The sequence below is a fragment of the Equus quagga genome, chromosome 10 (genome assembly GCF_021613505.1).
Source record: "Equus quagga isolate Etosha38 chromosome 10, UCLA_HA_Equagga_1.0, whole genome shotgun sequence".
Lineage (NCBI taxonomy): Eukaryota > Metazoa > Chordata > Mammalia > Perissodactyla > Equidae > Equus > Equus quagga.
This window is the reverse complement of record NC_060276.1, coordinates 31,229,033-31,242,386: the sequence shown is the minus strand read 5'-3', so window position 1 is coordinate 31,242,386 and position 13,354 is coordinate 31,229,033. Positions and strand designations below refer to the sequence as shown.

The 13,354-nt window shown below is 40.1% G+C and overlaps 1 long non-coding RNA gene across 1 annotated transcript in view; it reads right to left on the bottom strand.

The window, feature by feature from the left end:
- Window positions 1–225: 225 nt before the first annotated feature.
- Window positions 226–13,354, bottom strand: part of LOC124245625 (uncharacterized) — a 67,346-nt gene continuing 54,217 nt past the window's right edge. The window contains exons 2-3 of the long non-coding RNA XR_006890292.1: window positions 12,584–12,649; window positions 226–1,032 (exon numbers count right to left, since the gene is read on the bottom strand). This is a non-coding gene — a long non-coding RNA (uncharacterized LOC124245625). The remainder of the gene's footprint in view (window positions 1,033–12,583; window positions 12,650–13,354) is intronic.

Below are 13,354 nucleotides of genomic sequence, written 5' to 3'. Positions count from 1 at the left end.
GTACCTAATGTGGTCAAAGGACAACCAATCTTCAGCATTTATCCAAGGAATGATGAGAAGATAAAGCAAAAGTGATCTTCTCCTTCCATGTTTTTGCAATTCTAAGTGAACATGTGCGTGTTTATTACTGACAAGTTGTAAATAACATAGGGCTTTAGTTTTTCATTCCTGAAGTTAGTTAGGAACATTGAGGTCTTTATTTTCTCAGTAAATTGCTTTGAAGAAGCTTGCTTTGACCTTTCTAACTTACTAGTGAATAGCTTATTGCTTAACTTAAATGCTTAAACAGGGAAAATCATTCGGCTGTATGTCATGCCCCACTTTCTGTTGTGAAATTCAGTCAACAAATACCAAGGAAGGGCATCCACAGACCTTTGTCTGCAATCCAAACATGTGGACACACCACATAAGGCTGAAGTGATAGATCTGGATGCCTTCTCATCATCTTTTCTTCTATTCTTGCACTTGTCTCAGAGAAAATACATCTATGCTATGATTCCTATGGTTCAGACTTGTATTAAGATGATCTGATTTGTAGCAGTCTGACCAGGGAAATACTGATTCCATTTAATCGGCATACCTTAAAGTAATTTACCCTAAAATAAGATTGAAAGTCTTTACGCTCAATTTGTCTCCTACATCTTTAACACCCATTTCTTCTATGAGGAGGAAAGCAAAATTTTGGCCAAAGTCTGTGGAGGGGAGACTTGTTACATTTAAAACAATGTTACTTTTGTATATATTTTTGAAATTAGCTTTCACCTAAGGTGCCTTAAATTGACTATTTGTTTTTCTAGTAATGATTTAGATATTATTTGTCTTTTATTTTAAAATGTTATTCACGTGGCATAATGTAGTAGCAAATACAATCAAATGTTTGCCTTTTTGACCATTTCAATAAACTTTAACAATCTGGAAAAACAAGCTGGAGGTACTGGGTGGTGAGCTGACTTGGGAGAAGAGAGTGAGAGGTTCTCCATGCTGTGTGGTAGGTACCCAACCCCAGAGCAGCAGCCAATGATATGTCAGCATCTGTGGAGAGGGCCACAGAAAATGAGATAAAATGAAACGATCCTTCTAGATGAAATGAATGTGGACAAAGAATAATGTATACAAATAGAAGTAAAATATTGGTGGGTTTCGATGCGCAATGAAATACATGAATTCAGAGGAACATTCTCACTTGTATTTGGATATCCCATCAACCTTTCAAATTGTTGTGTGGCTTTTAGTTAGCATACTTATCGTTACGAATACCACTGCAAACATACTGTTCTATTTTGTAATTATAAATGTTTATAAAAATAGAAAAAATAAATATGGATTCAAATAATAACTTTTTTTTTTTAAAGATTTTATTTTTTCCTTTTTCTCCCCAAAGCCCCCCGGTACATAGTTGTGTATTCTTCGTTGTGGGTTCTTCTAGTTGTGGCATGTGGGACGCTGCCTCAGCGTGGTCTGACGAGCAGTGCCATGTCCGCGCCCAGGATTCGAACCAACGAAACACTGGGCCGCCTGCAGCGGAGCGCGCGAACTTAACCACTCGGCCACGGGGCCAGCCCCAAATAATAACTTTTTTAAAAGGATACATTTATATAAGTATCTCGATCAGCTAGGAGATGGTTTGATAAGATGGAAGGGGTACTGGCTTGAAATCAGGGAGACAAGTTGTGGGGCTCAGGTAAGTGATTAACTTCTCAATTCCTCTGTTTCTTCATCTGTAAAATGGGAATAATAATGGTATCTACCTTTTAGACCTCGAAAGTATAATATAAATGAATGTATGTAAAGTGTGTGTTACACACTAAGCACTGAAGAAATATTAATTCTTTTCAAATGCCTTATGTATAAGTAAACTCAACTTTATTCTATCAGAAGCATCTCTGAAGAACGTCAGTAATATCGTTGAATTCTTTTTCTCATACTTGCTGTTATCTTTTATGCTTCACTCTCCACTGCCCTCTTTATTATTCTTGTTCATCCTCTCAGTTCTTTTTAATGTATTATTTCTTTACTAGTCTGATTTACCAATGGCATTCTTATCCTCAAGGGCTGCTGCTTCCTTTCTATTCCACCTTTCTCTTCATCCACTTTCCTACTATCTCTAGTCTTTCGTCTGTTTTTACTCAAACTTTGATTCTTACAGGAGTTACAGACTCTGAGGCATGTTTAGTGTTTGACAGATTCTTATTCAGCAGCTAAAGTCCTTCAGAGAAAAGGTAATATATAAATGAGGTGAGACTAGCACATTACTCTAGTGATGTGACTGGATTTTTTAAAACACACATGCCAGAACTTGTATTTTCAACTAAGTGTTGGTATAGTCAAAGTAGTCACTGTGGGAATTCATCCATTTGTCTGCAGTGATATAACTTTTATTAATCACGGGAGTCTCAGGCAGTAAGTGTATTGAGTTCTAGCAAATCTGTTGTATACTCCAAGTCAGGGGCAGCTTTCCAATCTTCACACTCCATCAACCACCTCATGGTCCCACTTTCCAAATTATCCACTAAGCGGCCAATCATGATAATCACCCCCTCACATTCAAGCTCAACTAGCTTCCTCCTTGCTTCATCTTACACACTTGGAAAACACCCAGCTCTAGTTAAATCTAACTTTTTGCCTATTGCACACCTGCACCCCGTTGCTGAATGTAAATAGGAAAAAACCCACATACACAACCACCCACTTCAAATAGACCCTTAATGCTGTTTGAGAAGCATGCTACGTTTTCCTAGTCCATTCATTCTTCCACTCCCATAAATTACTACTACACATTTCTACACTCCTCAGACTTTCAACATTTCCTCCTCCCATTGTCATTCTCACCTGGGAGAAAATGGAAAATAGAAAAGAACTCCCACAATCCCCACCACCACATCGACCCAACTACATGCTGTGGAACTGTGCCTGTTTGCCCATGTTCCTGTCTAATGCCAACCCTTTTACATGTCTGCTAGATCCCATCCCCTCTGACGTACTCAAGGACGTCACCCCAGCAATTCACCCTCTCGCTCCTGCATTTTTTACTTTCTACTGAATCATGCTATCAGCATTTTAAAAATACTGTTATTTCTCCCATCTGAAAAAAATTCTTTATTCCATGTCTCCCTCTAGCAACCCTCCTCCCATTTTTATTCTCTGCTTTATGGTAAAGCTCCTAAAAAAGTAAAAACTGTCCATACTCCCATTCTCTGTTGAGCCTACCACAGTCAGGCTTTTGCCACTATCATTCCACAAAAACTATTATTTTCAAGATCACCAGTGGCCTCCACATTGATAAATCCAATGTTCTCACTTCCAACCTTATTTGCTTTCTTAGTAGTGATTGTTAGAGTAGTTGATCACTCCTTCCCGCTTGGCTTCCAGGACCCCACACTCTTCTATTTCATTGGCTTCTCATTAGCTCCTTTGCAAGTTCCTTTCATTTAGCCAACTTCTAGAGTGCCCTAGGGCTCAATCCTAGATCTTATCTCTTCTTTATCTATTGAACCCAGAGGCCCTCTTTGGTAATCTCATCCATTCTTTAAATATTATCTGTATGCTGATGACTTTCAATTATATATAAACAGACTTCTCCCCTGAACTCCAGACTCACTGTATCCAACTGTTTACTCACCATCTCTATTTGGATGTCTAATAGGCTTCATACCCTTAACAGACCCCAAATCAAATTCCTGATGTTGCCCCTCAAACCTGTTCTCACATGCTTTCCTTATCTTAGTAAAGAGCAACTCCATCCTTCCTGTTGTCCAACCTAAAAATTTGTCCTCCTTATTCCTCTCTTTTCCCCATTATCCACATCTTATCCATTTACAAGTCCTGTCAACAATACTTTCAAAACATATCCAGAATGCAACCACTTCTCACCACCTCTACTGCCACTGTCCTGGTCCAAACTGTTATCATTGTTTGTCTGGATTGCTACAATAGTCTCCTAATTGGTCTCCCCGCTTCCACTTTTGCTCAGCTCCCCACAGAGTCTACTCAACCAAGCAGCTAGAGAGATCTTGTTGAACATGTCATATCACACAACTCATTTGCTCAAAAACCAAATTTCTCAGAGTAAAATCCAAAGTTGTTACAATGACCTATAAAGCACCACCAGATCTGATTCTCTGCTTTCTCTCTGAATTCGTCTTCAGCCACTCCTCCCCGTGGTCACCTCAGGTCAGCCACACTGGCCTCTTATTTCTGCAACCCTCCAGTCATTTTCCTGCCTCAGAGTCTCTCCATTTGCTGTTCTCTCTACTTCTAATGCTCCTCCCACAGACATCACATGACCTACTCCCTCACTTCTCTCAAGTCTTTCAATGTGACTTTCTCTGACTATCCTATCTAAAGAGGATAGTCACCCTTTAGTCACACTTTTTCTGAATTATTTTTTATTTATCATCATTTAACATATATTTACTTATTTGTGTTGTTTAATGTCTGCCCCTCCAACTATAACGTAAGTTTACAAAGTAGAAATTTTGCCTGATTTGTTCATTGTATCTGCGACCTAGAACAGAGCCCAGCACATAGTAGATGCTCAATACATTTTGTTGGCTAAATGATTTCTAGCTTAAAGACCCTCAGTAGACAACCCCTCATGTTCTGAAATGTGGCATACTTATCTGAGATTCTAGGAACAGTGATGCTGATTTTAAAACAACAAACAAAAAAACTTGGAAGTAAGGTAAAGGAAATAACAGAAAGAGATTTCAAGGAGAATGAGAGTGCAAGGATGAGAAGTTGAGGAACAAGGGGAAGAGTAAGCAGTGAGAGGTGAACAGCATGAGCCCTTTGATAGGGATGCTATCAGTCATCAGACCCCTAAGCCCATGGTGTATTTTGTTAATGTCCACCTGCACCGGAATGAATGTGGTCCACTTCGACAGTTGGATGAGACCAGGAATGCACTGATTAAGTTGGAAGATGTCTGGGAACATGTCACAGCATCCCCCTGGATATGAGGATTTCCTACTCTTAGTTGCATAGAGATGCAGAAAAGGACTCTCCTACCAGCAGCTTAGTAGTTGTGAGTCCTTGGTTGGTGGAGCCATTGAGTTACAGAGGACAGAGGGGGTCTCTCATGATTCCACTGTACAGTGAGTTGAGAAATCACACTATTTTGGATTTTTCTTTGAATTCAGAGCCTCGGAAGCCCATTTGCAGTAAGAATCATAATTAGGTAGGAACCCATACGAATATCTCCAAGTGCAGGTTCAGTGGTAGAGGAGGTGGTACTTGATTGGTAGATGTGTGAATACAGGCTAAGCAATAATCTCTCTCTTCTGCCAAATGAGTGGTGAGTACAGCCAGCTTGTTCTGTGTGACTCAATTTTGGTTCCGCACTACTAGATTCCTAGTGCCGAACACCTCATCTATTGTCTGTGGGTGAGTGGTAGCAATCCTCAAGAATCTTGGATTCCAGGCAAAAGGTCCAATATCCCTGTAGCAGATAGGAGGCGAGAGGCCCTGTTCTCAGCTGATGAGACTAATAAACTCATCCAAGCTAGGTGCTGTGGATACAGCAATGAATAAGATACAAGCTCTGCACTCAAAGAGCTCAAACTCTAGTGGGGATGGGGGTGCGGAGATACGGTCACATAAATAGACCATAACAATATAATGTGTTAAGGTCAATGATGAAATACAAGATGCTATAAAAGAACATCAGTGAGGGAAACCTAGACTGAGTGGGGTCAAGTAAATCTTTCAGGAGGTGATGCTGAACTGAGGCCCAAAGAATAAGTAGGAAAAAAGTATAGAAGGAAAAGGGGCACTTTAGGCAGAGAAGACTACGAGCAGAGGAATGGAGGTAGATAATGGCTTGGTGGGTTCCAAGGAACCGCAAAGCATTCACGGCTGCTGGATAATGAAGTCTGAGTCAGGGAGTGATGAGGCATGAGGCTGGAGAAGTAAGGCGGGGCCAGATTATGGAGGCCCTGTGTTCCAACTTAAAGACTTTCTCCTGCAGATCATGGTGGGGGTGGAGGGTGGGGTGCAAGGGTTTTGAGCATGGAAGTAACATAGTCAGTATTTCAAAAAATTTCCTCTCACTGCAAAACGTAGGCTGCATTGAACAGGGTGAGACTGGAGAGAAAAAACAGCAGGGAAGTAGTTATTGTAACTCAGGAGAGATGATGGTTATTTAAACTAGGATCATGACAGTGAGGATGGAGAGAAGAATTGAAACAACATTTCAAAGTTAAAATAAGTAGATCCTTGATGACTGGATGTTAGGATGAGAAAAAAGGAAGAGTCTAGGATAATTTCTAGCTTTGGCATCTGTGTGGAATAGAGTATCATACTTTGAAACAGGAAATACAGGAAGAGGAGCCAGTTATCAGAGAAGGTGTTGAGAATTACTGGACTGGAATTCGGTCAGTGGGGGGACTTCTATTAAGAAACTGAGGGTAGCTGAATTCAGGGGGTCGATGGAGGCTGAAAATTGAATGTCAAGCTAAATTGCAAAAGGCAAAGAGGTGCCAAAACCAAGTAGTGAAAGATGGAGTACAGTTCTAGGAATCAGAGACGAGAGATGTGAACCCAGCAGATGGCACATAAATGAGCTGGCTGAGTTTAAAGAACAAGGAACGGAATGATCAGAGCTATGTGTTTTGAAATCTCTTTGTACGTATGCTTTCAGCTGTATGGAGCAGAAACTCCTACTCCAAATGGTGGAAACTGTAAAGGCAGCCTTTTAACTCACACAACAAGAAGTCCCAAGGTCAGGTGGCTCCAGGGTTTTGTTTTGTATTGTTTTCAGTGTCTCAAAGAATTCAAGGACAAGCCTCATTCCATCTTTCTGCTCTGCCTTTCTCAAGGTGTCAGTTTTACCCTCAGGCTTATTTTTTTCACAAGATGATTACTAGTTCCAGCCATAACATCTAGGCATAACCACAACCAGCAGAAGAAGAGACCATATCTTCCTGTGTTTTTATTTTAAAAAGTGAGGAAACTATTCCAAAAGGTTCCCATCAAAACATCCCCTCACACCTCATTGATGAAAATCAAGTTATATGTCCATATTTCAAACACTGGCAAGGGAAAGAGATTACTATGATTGACGTGGACTAATCAGGATTCATTTCCTCAGTTATGTGCTCGCTCTCACTAAAGTGCAGATAATGGAACAAAGTTGGGCTTCTGTTAACAAGGGAGGAGAGGTAGTAGGTGTTGAGTAGGTATCCAACAGTGTCCACCACATTCCTCAACAGTCAAAAACCTTTCTTCTTTGACAGCAGAGGTCATTTTTAAAAATGGGCAAGTGATTCTGAAGCCAACACTCATGAATGAGCCAGATCGGTGATAAAACGAGCCAAAACCCGGGCCAGCCCAGTGGCACAGCAGTTAGGTTCGCACATTCCTCTTGGGCGGTGGGGTTCGCCAGTTCGGATCCTGGGTGTGGGCCTATGCAACGCTTGTCAAGCCATGCTATGGCAGGCATCCCACATATAAAGTACAGGAAGATGGGCACGGATGTTATCTCAGGGCTAATCTTCCTAAAAAAAACTAGGCAAAACCTTTCTAGATCAGCATCTTGTAAGTGCAGGCTAAAGCCTTGCAACTTAAAGTGTGGTCCATGGATGAGTATAATCGGATGCCTGCCACAGAATGGCTTGACAGCAGTACATAGGTCTGTACCCCGGATCTGAAACGGTGAACTGGGCCGCCAAAGTGGGATGCGTGAACTTAACTGCTGTGGCACCAGGCCAGCCCCAGAATTTGCCTGTTTAAAGTGATACAGATTTAAAAAATGGTTCATATGCATTTAAGGTTGCTCTAAGCAACATTAGTCCTATCATGCTACTTTTAAAACGTGCCACATAGCTAATAAAGAACTTTTATACAGATGTATTAAAAAATTCTCAAAATTCAACAATTAAAAAAAAGCCCAATAAAAAGTGGGCAAGAGATTTTAACAGACTTCACCAAAGAAGATATATAGATGGCAAGTAAGCCCATGGAAATATGCTCAACCTCATTAGTCATTAGAGAAATGCACAACAATATATCAATAAACCTATTTTGTTGTTGTTTAACACAGTCGAGTCCATTCCAACTCCTACTGACCCTGTGTACAGCAGAGAGGAACCCTGCCTGGTCTTTCTGCACCATCCTCTCACCTTCCAGCCCTATATCAGACAGTGCTCCACTGCTATCCAGAGGGTTTTCATGGCCAATCTTTTTGGAAGTGGGTGCCAGGTCCTTCTTCCTAGTCTGTCTTAGTCTGGAAGCTCCACTGAAACCTGTCTGCAATGGGTGACCATGCTGGTATTAGAAATACCAGTAGCATAGCTTTCAGCATCCCAGTGAAATGCAGCCACCACAGCATGACAACCAACAGACGAGTGGTGTGGTTCCCTGACCAGGAAACGAACCTGGGCTGTAGTAATGAGAACACCGAATTTTAACCACTAGACCACCAGAGCTGGCACACACCTATTAGAAACGCTAAAATGAAAATAAAAGAACCATGCCAAGAGTTAGTGAGAATAGAGCAACTGGAATTCTCATGCATGGCTGGTAAGAATGCAAAATGCTACAATCACTTTACACAACAGTTTGTCAGTTTCCTAAAAAGTTAAAGGTCTTAAAAAGCTAAAGGTATACCTACCATGTGATTGAGCCATTCCCCTACTAGTTATCCCCTCCAAAAAATGAAAGGCTATGTCCTTACAAAGACTTGTATGTTAACGTTAATAGTTAATTTTAGTTTTAATAGGAAATAACCCAAAGATCCATCAACTAGTGAATGGATAAACCGACTATGGTATATACCTACAATGGGCTTTTACTCGGAAATAAAAGGGAAGGAGCTACTGATACATACGATGGAAAAATCTCAAGATAATTATTGTGAGTGAAGGAAGCCAGAAAAAAAAGATTACATACTATATGATTCCACTCATGTAAATCACTAGAAAGTACAAACTAATGGCAGAAATCAGATGAGTGGTTACCAGCGAATGAAAGCAGTAGATGGGGATGACAAGAGGATAGGATTGAGAAGGGAAAGGAGGAAATTTGGGGCAGTGATGGATACGTTAATTACCTTGGTGATGGATATGGTTTCCTGGATGTGCACACATGTCAAAAGTATTAAATTGAACACTTTAAACACGTGCAGTTACAAAATAAGTATATAAATATGTTGATTATATTTCAATAAAATGGTTTTGAAAAAGCATCCTATGGTCAGAGAGTTTAGAAATAACATACGTTTCCAACCTTGAAGGTTGGAAATACACATTCACAGATTGAGAGCTCAGAGAAAGCTGGCAGTAAAGAAATATGCTTAACCAAACTTTTCACAGTTATATGACAATAAAATCCTTTCATCATGTAATAGCTATTAATATCCCATAGACACATTGGGAAATGCTCTATGACAGTGGATCTCAAATTGTGGTTCACACAACAGCAGCAACAGCCTCACCTGGAGACTTGTTAGAAATTCAAATTGCCAGGCTCCACTTCAGACCTATTAAATCAGAAACTCTGAGAGCGGGGCCCACCCACAATCTCTGTTTTAACAAGTGCTCCAGGTGATTCTAAAGCACACTAAAGTTTGAGAAACACTATTCTAGAATAATGCGACTGATCTCTTGTGTTTCTAATAAACTGACTATGTAAACAATGGTAGTATTATATTTAGAACAAATAAATAAATCTTAACAAGACAATGCATTGAGTGTGGAAAACACCATTTTGGGATATGTAAATGCTCACATGTTTGTTTAAAAAGAAGAGCAGTCTCAACTTTAGTTTCGAACCTCATATATCAAAGTAGCCCAGGAACAGGCACCACAAAAATGCAGTGCTAAAACCATCATGGAAGTGCAAAGACAACCCACAAGGTGGGAGAAAATATTTGCAAACCATATATCTGATAAGAAACTTGTATCCAGAATATGTAAAGAACTATTACAAGTCAATAACAAAAGGACCAATCACCCAATTTTTAAAAGGACAAAGGATTTGAATCAAAATTTCTCCAAAGAAGATAGGTAAATGGCCAATAAGCATGTGGTAAGATGCTCAACACTGTTAGTCATTAGGGAAATGCAAATCAAGTCCACAATGAGGGTTCAGCCTGGTGGCACAGCGGTTAAGTTTGCACGTTCTGCTTCTGCGGCCCGGGGTTTGCTGGTTCAGATCCTGGGTGTGGACATAGGCACCGCTTGTCAAGCCATGCTGTGGTAGGCGTCCCATATATAAAATGGAGGAGGATGGGCATGGATGTTAGCTCAGGGCCAATCTTCCTCAGCAAAAAGAGGAGGATTGGCGGCAGATGTTAGCTTAGGGCTAATCTTGCTCAAAAAAAAAAAAAAACCCCACAATGACACTGATAGAGAAGCTCAGTAAGTATTGGTTGAAGGGAAATATAAAAAATGAATTCACACAAAAAAGAGCTATTAAACCATGAAAAGACATGAGGAAACAAACACATATTGCTAAGAGTAAGAAGCCAGTCTGAAAAAGCTACACACTCTATGATTCTAATTGTATGACATTCTTGAAAATGTCAAAACCATAGCGACGGTAAAAAGATCAGTGGTTTCCAGGTGTTCAGGGGGAGGGAGAGGTAAATAGGTAAAGAAGAAGGGGGTTTTAGGGTAAACTATTCTGTATGATACTGTAATGGTGGATACGTGATATTATGCATTTGTCAAAACTCATAGAACTATACAACACAAAGAGTGAATCTTCATATAAACAATGGACATTAATTAATAATGATTATCAATATCAGATCATTAATTGTAACAAATGTACCACACTAATGTGAGATTTTAGTAACAGGTGAAATTGTATATGTGTGTGGGGGGGGTGTATATCTCTGTGCTATTGGCTCAATATTTCTATTTCACACCCACTAGGATGGCTGTAATTAAAAAGACATAATAACAGGTGTTGGTGTGGATGTGAAAAAATGGGATCCCTCATATATTGATGGTAGGAATGGAAAATGGAGCAGCCGCTTTGGAAAACAGTTTGACAGTTCCTTATAATGTTCAACATGGATACAATATGACCCAGCAATTCCATTCCTATGGATATTTCCAAGAGAACTGGAAATACACCCACTAAAAAATTTGTTCACAAATTCTCATGGTATGATTATTCAAATAGCCAATGGTGGAAACAACCCAAATGTCTATCAACTACTGATTTATGGATAAACAAAATTGGTATATCTAGTCAATGGAATATTATTTGGCCATGAAAAGGAAAGACGTACTGATGCATGCTGCAACAGGGATTGACCTTGAAAATATGGTAAATGAAAGAAGTCCCTCACAAAGACTGCATATTGTATGATTCTATTTCTATGAAAAGTCCAGAACAGGTAAATCCATAGAGACAGAAGGTACCTTAGTGGTTGTGAGGGGCTGAGGGGAAGGGGATAATATGGAGTGATGGCTAACAGGACAGGGTTGGTTTTTGGGGTGATGAACATGCTCTAAAATTAGATGGTGGTGATGGTTGTACAGGCCAGTCAATTGTCATACTGTGGCGGCTGCATGTTACTGTGATGCTGAAAGCTCTGCCACCAGTATTTCAAACACCAGCAGGGTCACCCATGGTCACCATGTTGGACAGGTTTCAGTGGAGCTTCCAGACCAAGACAGACTAGGAAGAAGGACCTGGCTACCCACTTCCCAAAAAATTGAAGAAACAGTGGAGCACTGTCTGATATAGTGCCAGAAGGGGAGAGGATGGTGCAAAAAGACCAGGCAGGGTTCTGCTCTGCTATCCACAGGGTCACTAGGAGTCAGAATTGACTCCATAGCACTAACAACGGCGATGGTTGTGCAACTCTGTGAATATGCTAGAAACCATTGAATTAAACACTTTAAAATAGTAAATTTTATTGTATGTAAATAATATCTTAAAGATAATATAGAAAACGCAGTGCTGGCCACCTTTGCTGTCAGTTCAAGTCATTTCTCAGCACTTCATTATACAATGTCTAGGTAACATTTCAGTGATAGTTATCTGTCTTGAATTTTAAAAAGTGAAACCATATGAAATGCCTGTATTCCTTAATGCTCCGTTGAAATCTGAAATTTGATTATCCCATTTCCTCAAGTCAATTTTCCCCACTTTAGTTCCCTGTATGTGTGTATATATATATATATATATATATATATACACACACACAGTTTTGATGAAAAATAAATAAAAAGCATATATAAATAACTATATATGGGGCTGGCCCCGTGGCCGAGTGGTTAAGTTCGTGCGCTCCACTGCAGGCGGCCCAGTGCTTCATCAGTTCAAATCCTGGGCGCAGACATGGCACTGCTCATCAAACCATGCTGAGGCAGCGTCCCACATGCCACAACTAGAAGGACCCACAACAAAAGAATATACAACTATGTACCGGGGGACTTTGGGGAGAAAAAGGAAAAAAAATAAATAAAATCTTTAAAAAAAAATAAATAACTATATAGAAACTAGCATGCATTTTTTTGTAAATTATTTTTGTAATCTGGATCTTAATTGGAAAATTTGGGAGATATGGGGAACAATTTTAAGTGATCAAAGGATTATTTATTAAATGATTGATACAGTAACAACTTACCAAATGGCATTCTGTTTGGTCAAAAGCATGAATGCACCTGCAAATTGCCCAACATTAGCTGTGTTCCTGCAAAGCAACAATGAGAAGTCATCCAAAGTTTGACCATTGTGACAGGCAGTTAAATGAACTATTTCCATTGAAATATTCCCGTCTTGAAACACCCTCTCCCTTTCCCACTGCTGACTATGACATTCCCCTGGGGTTCAGTCCCTACTCTCTGGGATGGATGTGAATTTTGGGGGGCCAAAGGGAAGACTGTAGTGTACTGAATAACAGTCTCCCCAAAAGATATGTCCTTGTCCTAATCCCCAGAACCTATGAATACTACCCTATATAGCAAAAATGGATATTAATATTATGTGATAGAAGACGTGATTAAGTGAAGGATCTCGAGAGGAGGAGTTTATCCCGGGCTATCTGGATGGTCCCTAAAAGCAATCACACGTATCTTGGTAAGACAGAGGCAGAGGGAGTTTTGAGACAGAAGAGGAGGCAAAGTGATCATGGAGGCAGAGATTGGAGTAATGTGGTCACAAGCCAAGAAACTTCTGGAGCCACCAGAGGCTGGAGGAGGCAAGGAATGGATCCTCCCTTAAAAACCTTAGAGGGAGCCACCCTGTTAACACCTTGATTTTGGACTTCTGCCATCCAGAACTGTGAGATAATAAATTCTTGTTGTTTCAAGCCACCCAGTTTGTGGTAATTTGTTACAATAGCCACAGGAAACTAACACACTCCCTTTCTGATTTCTGTGAACTCATTCTTTTGCTC